The sequence below is a fragment of the Triticum aestivum genome, chromosome 7B, assembly GCF_018294505.1.
Source record: "Triticum aestivum cultivar Chinese Spring chromosome 7B, IWGSC CS RefSeq v2.1, whole genome shotgun sequence".
Lineage (NCBI taxonomy): Eukaryota > Viridiplantae > Streptophyta > Magnoliopsida > Poales > Poaceae > Triticum > Triticum aestivum.
In genome coordinates, this window is record NC_057813.1 from 139,107,272 (window position 1) to 139,116,789 (window position 9,518).

Sequence of the window (9,518 nt, forward strand, 5' to 3'; positions counted from 1 at the left end):
GGGGTGCCTTGGGAATCCCCAAGATTGAGCTTTTGTGTTTCCTTAATTCCTTTTATATCATGGTTTCTCTTTTTATCAAAAGCTTCATCCACACCAAACTCAACAAGAACTCGTGAGATAGGTTATTATAAACCAATCCAAAACCTTATCATTTTCTACTATCACAAATTAATAACATTATTATTCAGCATTTCATACTAAATGTCTCTGCATATTTAATACTCCTATCCTCAAATATAATCATTAAACAACCAAGCATATGCAAACAATGCAAACATAACAGCAATCTGCCAAAACAGTGTAGTCTATAAAGAATGCAAGATTCATCATACTTACCTAACTCCAAAAATTATAAGAAAATTACTATGATGTAAAAGATTTATGAGAGCTCATTATGCAAAACTATTCAACATTATAACACTCTCTAACTTTTCTGGGGAAGTTTTGCAATAGCGGTAAACTTTCTGTTTTCAAACAGCAACATGTATACTAGCAAAATAAGCATGGTAAAGGCTATCCTTGACATTTTTATTGAAAATAAAGATGCAAAACTTTATTCTAAATAACAGCAAGCAAATACTAACAAAATAAATTGACGCTCCAAGCAAAACACATATCATGTGGCGAATAAAAATATAGCTCCAAGTAAAGTTACCGATGAATGAAGACGAAAGAGGGGATGCCTTCCGGGCCATCCCCAAGATTAGTTGCTTGGTTGTCCTTGAACATTACCTTGGGGTGCCTTGGGCATCCCCAATATTAGGCTCCTGCCACTCCTTATTCCATAGTCCATCGAATCCTTACCCAAAACTTGAAAACTTCAACCACAGAAAACTCAACACAAAACTCGTAAGCTCCGTTAGTATAAGAAAATAAATCACCACTTAGGTACTGTAATGAACTCACTCTAAATTCATATTGGTGTAATATCTACTGTATTCTAACTTTTCTATGGTTCATACCCTTACATACTAGCCATAGATTCATCAAAATAAGCAAACAACACAATGAAAACAGAATCTGTCAAAAACAGAACAATCCGTAGTAATATGTATCAAACGTATACTTCTGGAACCCCAAAAATTATGAAATAAATTGGACTTGAGGAATTTGTCTATTAATCATCTTCAAAAATAATCAACCTAAAAGCGCTCTCCGGTAAAAAATGGCAGCTAATCTCGTGAGCACTAAAGTTTCTGTTTTTTACAGCAAGATCATTAAGACTTCACCCAAGTCTTCCCAAAGGCTTTACTTGGCACTTTATTGAAGCAAAAGCTAGAAACATGATTACTACAGTAGCATAATCATGTGAACACACAAAAACAGTAAGGATAAATATTGGGTTGTCTCCCAACAAGCGTTTTCTTTAATGCCTTTTTAGCTAGGCATGATGATGGCAATGATGCTCACATAAAGGATAAGAATTGAAACATAACGGGAGCATCATGAAGAATATGACTAGCACATTTAAGTATAACCCACTTCCTATGCATATGGATTCTGTGAGCAAACAACTTATGGGAACAATAATCAACTAGCATAGGAAGGAAAAACAAGCACAACTTCAAGATTTTAAGCACATAGAGAGGAAACTTGGCATTATTGCAATTCCTACAAGCATATGTTCCTCTCTCATAATAATTTTCAGTAGAATCATGAATGAATTCAACAATATAACCAGAACCTAAAGCATTCTTTTCATGATCTACAGGCATGGAAAATTTAATACTCTCCACATAAGCAAAATTCTTCTCATTCGGATGGTGGGAGTATCATAAGAGACTTGAACACTAAAAAATGTTTCCACATTAAAAGAGTAATGTTCAAAAAAGGTAATTATAATCATGACAAGTTTTATAAATATAATCATCACTACTTTTTACATCATAAGTTTCATCACAATAATCATCATAAGTAGCAACTTCATTCTCATCATAATCAATTGAAACCTCTCCCAAGTTAGTGGAATCACTAAATAAATTTGACACTCTTCCAAATCCACTTTCATATTTATCACAATAAGATTCAACATCCTCCAAAATAGTGGGATTACTACATCCTAAAGTTGACACTCTTCCAAACCCACTTTCATTAATATAATCATCATAAAGAGGCATGCTATCATCATAACAACTTTGCATATCAAAACTTGGGATGCTAAAAATATCATCTTCATTAAACATAGCATCCCCAAGCTTGGGACAAATATTAATTTCAGCAAATATGTTCTCAAATATTTCATCCTCGTCAAACATAGCTTCCCCAAGCTTGGGCCTTTTCATATCATAATCATTCTCATCATTAATAGTATGGATAGCACCAATAGTATAGCAATTATCATCATCACAATGAGTAGTAGGAGCAACATCATTTGGGAGGGATACATTTTTACCTTTGCTGCCCCTTCTCTTCCTTTTCTTCTTCACATTATGTGTGGGTTCAACTTTCTTTATTGATGGGATTGGTTGAATAGAAAGCTCCTCCTAGTTACCTGATTCATCATAAGAAAAAATAGGAGGAGATTGGAAAGTCTCTTCCCTTTGATTAGTATTATCATCATCTTATATTTGCTTTCTTTTCTTTATGTAATTGGCAATATCAGGATTTTCAATGCAATTCACCGCACAATACAAATAAATCTTCTCTAGATCAAAATCAAGAACTTTCTTAAGGGCAATACCTGGAAGATCCTTAGTTAAACGTTTCATTTCTTCATAACCCAAAAGCAAACTAAGTTCATTATAATGTGCAAGGGAAATAAAAACATCACAATTTGTGGACACGATTCGATCATGAAATAATCTGCATAGTGGATGTAGATGACCACATTCATTGCATAGTTCACAAGTACGGCAAAGGAATTGTAAATTTTCAGCACTCCTATTTAACTTTTCTTGCAACAATTTAGTTTCGAAATGCTTATGCCTCTTGCAATATATGTCTTCACTATTCGGTGTGTTCACGCAAACATGCACTCCACAAAAGTTGACATGCTCATAAGAGACATTTTCATCATGACTAGTGCAATCATCATTAGTACTATGGATATTCAAAGAGTTCATACTAACAACATTGCAATCATGCTCATCATTCAAAGATTTGGTGACAAATATTTTATAGATTTCTTCTTCTAGCACTTGAGCACAATTTTCCTAACCATCATACTCACGAAAGATATTAAAAAGACGAAGCGTATCAGACAAACTAAATTCCATTTTTTTTGTAGTTTTCTTTTATAAAATAAACTAGTGATAAAACAAGAAACTAAAAGACTCGATTGCAAGATCTCAAGATATACCTTCAAGCACTCACCTCCCCGGAAACGGCGCCAGAAAAGAGCTTGATGTCTACTACACAACCTTCTTCTTGTAGACGTTGTTGGGCCTGCAAGTGCACAGGTTTGTAGGACAGTAGCAAATTTCCCTCAAGTGGATGACCTAAGGTTTATCAATCCATAGGAGGCGTAGGATGAAGATGGTCTCTCTCAAACAACCCTGCAACCAAATAACAAAGAGTCTCTTGTGTCCCCAACACACCCAATACAATGGTAAATTGTATAGGAGCACTAGTTCGGCGAAGAGATGGTGATACAAGTGCAATATGGATGGTAGATAAAGGTATTTGTAATCTGAAACTATAAAAACAACAAGGTAGCAAGCGATAAAAGTGAGCGTAAACGGTATTGCAATGGTAGGAAACAAGGCCTAAGGTTCATAATTTCGCTAGTGCAAGTTCTCTCAACAATAATAACATAGATAGATCATATAACAATCCCTCAACATGCAACAAAGAGTCACTCCAAAGCCACTAATAGCGGAGAACGAACGAAGAGATTATGGTAGGGTACGAAACCACCTCAAAGTTATTCTTTCGGACCAATCTATTCAAGAGTTCGTACTAGAATAACACCTTAAGACACAAATCAACCAAAACCCCAATGTCACCTAGATACTCCATTGTCACCTCAAGTATCCATGGGCATGATTATACAGTATGCATCACACAATCTCAGATTCATCTATTCAACCAACACAAAGTACTTCAAAGAGTGCCCCAAAGTTCCTACCGGAGAGTCAAGGCAAGAACGTGTGCCAACCCCTATGCATAGGTTCATGGGCGGAACCCGCAAGTTGGTCATCAAAACATACATCAAGTGGAACATGATATCCCATTGTCACCACAGATAATCACGACAAGACATACATCAAGTGTTCTCAAATCATTAAAGACTCAATCCGATAATATAACTTCAAGAGGAAAACTCAATTCATCACAAGAGAGTAGAGGGGGAGAAACATCATAAGATCCAACTACAATAGCAAAGCTCGGGATACATCAAGATCGTGCCATAGAGGGAACACGAGAGAGAACACGAGAGAGAGAGATCAAACACATAGCTACTGGTACATACCCTCAGCCTCGAGGGTGAACTACTCCCTCCTCATCATGGATAGCACCGGGATGATGACGATGGCCACCGGTGAAGGATCCCCCCTCCGGCAGGGTGCCGAGAAGGGCTCCCGAGAGGTTTCTGGTGGCTAGAGAGGCTTGCGGCGGCGGAACTCCCGATCTATCTTGATATTCAATGTTTTAAGGTTACGTAGGCTTATATAAGCGGAAGACGTTGGTCGGGGGAGCCTCGAGGGGCCCACGAGAGGGTAGGGTGCGCCCCCCTATCTCGTGGCCTCCTCGAGGATCTTCTGATGTGCACTCCAAGTTCCTGGGATTGGTTCTGTTCCAAAAATAACTTTGCCGAAGGTTTCATTCCGTTTCGACTCCGTTTGATATTCCTTTTCTTCGAAATACTGAAATAGGAAATACAACAACAATATGGGCTGGGCCTCCGGTTAATAGGTTAGTCCCAAAAGTAATATAAAATTGTATTATAAAGCCCATAATCACTCAAAACGGATAATAAATTAGCATGAATGCTTCATAAATTATAGATACGTTGGAGACGTATCAATGCCCAGTTGGCCGTTGTCGCAGCGGCGTTCGCGACTCACTCGTTTGAGTTGAACCGGCCGGTGGTGGCCTGGCCGTGGCGAGGGTGCCATAGCTGGACGTCGGGGTGTTATGAGGCGTATATGTCCACGGAAGGAAACTATGGCAATTTTGCAAAAAGATACCCACACCCCTCTCCACATTTGCAAATAAGGCCTTCCCTCGTTCACCCTTTTCTCCCATTAGATAAACTACTCATAGAAATGCATCTTGATGTTCCGTGCAACGCACGGGCATCTTGCCCGTAAGAAACAAATCTTGAGTTTGGCACAAGTTTGTGCTGCGGTAGCACCACAAGGTCTGCCGCAGGAGTTACATTTCCCTCTCGGGGCCCACGGGACTAAGCTTAAGTGGACCCGATAGGTGGATGCTCCACATTTCATGCTCCCAAAGGCAGAGGGGCGGTGGGACCGAGAGGGGTGAGCCGCAAGTCGAGGGACATGTGGTGTCATGGGTTCAAGCGGCGTCATGGGAATCACATGTGGCTATGGTAGAAACTTGATGCTCGCTGCATTTCAGCTGGCCCACATGTCATGCACACAAAGGCAGAGGGGCGGTGCGGCCGAGAGGGGTGAGGCGCATGTCGGGGGACGTGGTGCCGTGGGTTGGAGCGGCATCGTGGGAATCGTGAGTGGAAGTGTATGAAACGTGATGGTCGTCGTAGTTCAACTTCCATGGACAAGCTGTCATGTCTACTGACACATGCATTGCATACAAATCACTGGAAGGAGTACTAGAGAAAGCTAGGTGGATAAATAGTTCCTTATAGTCAAGTGGACCTACGCTGCTACTTGTTCCAAAGACATGCACACCATCGAAATAGTTCATCTATATCAATATACACAGAGAGGAAATATTTTTTACAAGAGAGGAAATTGTTCATCCATCCATAATGCCCTACTGCTGGTGCAGCTTCTTCTTCTTCTTCTTCTTCTCATTTTCTGTGGGAGACGCATTCGCAACAAGCTCTTTGGACCTTGAAGCTATTTGGAAACTCACACAGGCATCGAGGGCAGCATATTTTATCCGCTCATACGTCAAGGGATAATTCTCCCATCCAGATGACCTTAATGCCAGCGACTCATCACCCTTCTGAAGATTTGTACCGAGCACAAAATTTTCTACGTCGAATAGGGATGGTGTCTGTTTATCACAATCTTATACAGGAATTTTGATTCTGGTTTGTAGGTCAGCGATGCTTTTCAAATCAAGGTTGTATGGCGACAACTTCTGTTTGTCCCCTTCGATGGCTGCCCCACAGAAGTATATATCCTCCCAAGATAATAAACCATGGAGCTCACCTGGTATGGAGGCTGCTTGTATGATGTGGTACACCAAAACATCATCTTCGAGGCACAGCTGAAGGATGGCGGTGCATTGGATCTTCCCAGTGGCACGCTTCGTGTACTCTACATCGAGACCAATGACCTTCATCTCTACCTTTTGGAGGGAGTTGGATACATTATTGATCCACTTCTGAACAACCCTTGGGTGGTCGGTGACGGTGGCAACTATGCTCAACGAGCCTTCAACGAGGACATGTTGGCTGCTAAAAACCTGCATCGGGATCTCTTTCTCCATTTGGCACCGCTAGACTGGAGGGCTATGGTTTGGAGAATTAGGATTAGATGGCCAGTCCAATTGAAGAAGATGATTATTTAAAGGGGCTTCAGAATTACTCCAGGAGTATGTGAAGAGATTAAAACAAAGTGAACGTAGTGGGGTTTGGATGCAATTGAAGATGAAGGAGAGGTGAAGAAGCCAAGGAAAATCGGTTCCCGATGGAGAAGTAAATGGGAGAAGTGGCATGCAGGCAGTTGATTAGATGGCTAGGTAGACTAAACGAAAAGGCTATGCAGGTAGACTAAGGAGTGGTACATGTCCTGTACGTGCCCATCCTTCTAGCACTACATGTGCCACTTGCCAGTTGAGGTCACTCTTTCGAATCACAGTGGCGAGACATTTTATGATACCTTTATTTCTTCACCCCTACTGACAGGTGGGACCTATGCAAACAGATATAAAAAATGTGTCGTAGCTAGTTCGGATGGATATTGGCGCGTGCGTGGGAGACACAACGATGATAATTTGTTTGATGCCAATGTTTGGCATTGCTAATACTTGGCAAGCCAACAATTGGCAATATCAAACGTTGCCAAAAATTGGCAACTTCTTGTGAGGTTGGCAAGTAAACATGGTAACCAAGCAAGCACTAGCCAATATTTGGCATTTGCCAAATGTTGGCATGCCAATTTTTGGCATTAAACCAATCATGCTCAATATTCTCTGGTTAAGGAATATGCGGTTATTGATGTCTACTACACAACCTTCTTCTTGTAGACGTTGTTGGGCCTGCAAATGCACAGGTTTGTAGGACAGTAGCAAATTTCCCTCAAGTGGATGACCTAAGGTTTATCAATCCATAGGAGGCGTAGGATGAAGATGGTCTCTCTCAAACAACCCTGCAACCAAATAACAAAGAGTCTCTTGTGTCCCCAACACACCCAATACAATGGTAAATTGTATAAGTGCACTAGTTCGGCGAAGAGATGAATATACAAGTGCAAAATAGATAGAGGATATGGGTTTTTGTAATCTGAAATAATAAAAACAGCAAGGTAACGAGCGGAAAAAGTGAGCGTAAACGGTATTGCAATGGTAGGAAACAAGGCCTAGGGTTCTTACTTTCACTAGTGCATGTTATCTCAACAATAATAACATAGATAGATCATATAACAAGCCCTCAACATGCAACAAAGAGTCACTCCAAAGACACTAATAGCGGAGAACAAACGTAGAGATTATGGTAGGGTACGAAACCACCTCAAAGTTATCCTTTTTGTTCTAACTATTCAAGAGTTCGTAGTAAAATAACATAAAGCTATTCTTTCCGCTCAATCCATCATAGAGTTCATACTAGAATAACACCTTAAGACATAAATCAACCAAAACCCTAATGTCACCTAGATACTCCATTGTCACCTCAAGTATCCGTGGGCATGATTATACGATATGCGTCACACAATCTCAGATTCATCCAACCAACATAAAAGTACTTCAAAGAGTGCCCCAAAGCTACTACCGGAGAGTCAAGAACGTGTGCCAACCCCTATGCATAAGTTCATGGGTGGAACCCGCAAGTTGGTTACCAAAACATACATCAAGTGGCACATGATATCCCATTGTCACCACAGATAATCACGGTAAGACATACGTCAAGTGTTCTCATAAAGACTCAATCCGATAAGATAACTTCAAAGGGGAAACTCAATTCATCATAGAGTGTAGAGGGGGAGAAACATCATAAGATCCAACTACAATAGAAAAGCTCGGGATACATCAAGATCGTGCCATAGAGGGAACACGAGAGAGAACACGAGAGAGAGAGAGAGAGATATCAAACACATAGCTACTGGTACATACCCTCAGCCCCGAGGGTGAACTACTCCCTCCTCGTCATGGATAGCACCGGGATGATGAAGATGGCCTCCGGTGATGGGATCCCCCTCCGGCAGGGTGCCGGAACAGGGTCCCGATTGGTTTTTGGTGGCTACAGAGGCTTGCGGTGGCGGAACTCCCGGTCTATTTTCTGTTCTGGAAGTTTTTGGGTACGTAGGTTTATATGGGTGCAAGGGGTACGTCGGAGGAGCTACGGGGGCCCCACGAGGCAGGGGGCGCGCCAAGGGGGCGCCCCCACCCTCGTGGGCACCTCCCGTATCTCCTGACGTGCACTCCAAGTCCATCGGGTGGCTTTCCTTCCAAAAATAACTTCTCTAGTTGATTTCGTTCCGTTTTGACTCCGTCTGATATTCCTTTTCCTCGAAACACTAAAATAGGCATAAAACAACAAATCTGGGCTGGGCCTCCGGTTAATAGGTTAGTCCCAAAAATAATATAAAAGTGGATAATAAAGCCCAATATTTCCTAAAACTGTAGATAAAGTAGCATGGAGAAATCAAAAATTATAGATACGTTGGAGACATATCAAGCATCCCCAAGCTTAATTCCTGCTCGTCCTCGAGTAGGTAAATGATAAAAAAGAATTTTTGATGCAGGGTGATACTTTGGCATAATTTCAATGTAAATCTTCTTAATTGTGATATGAGTATTCAGATCCGAAAGATTCAAGACAAAAGTTCATATTGACACAAAAATAATAATACTTCAAGCATACTAATCAAAGCAATCATGTCTTCTCAAAATAACATGGCAAAAGAAAGTTCATCCCTACAAAATCATATAGTTAGGCTATGCTTCATTTTCGTCACACAAAGATGTTCCCAACTTCTATACCCCCGATGAGAAGCCAAGCAATTGTTTTATACTTAAATAATCTCAAACTTTTTCAACTTTCACGCAATACATGAGCGTGAGCCATGGATATAGCACTATGGGTGGAATAGAATATGATGATGGGGATTGTGTGGAGAAGACAAAAAAGGAGAAAGTCTCACGTTGACGAGGCTAATCAATGGGCTATGGAGATGCCCATCAATTGATGTCAACATGAGGAG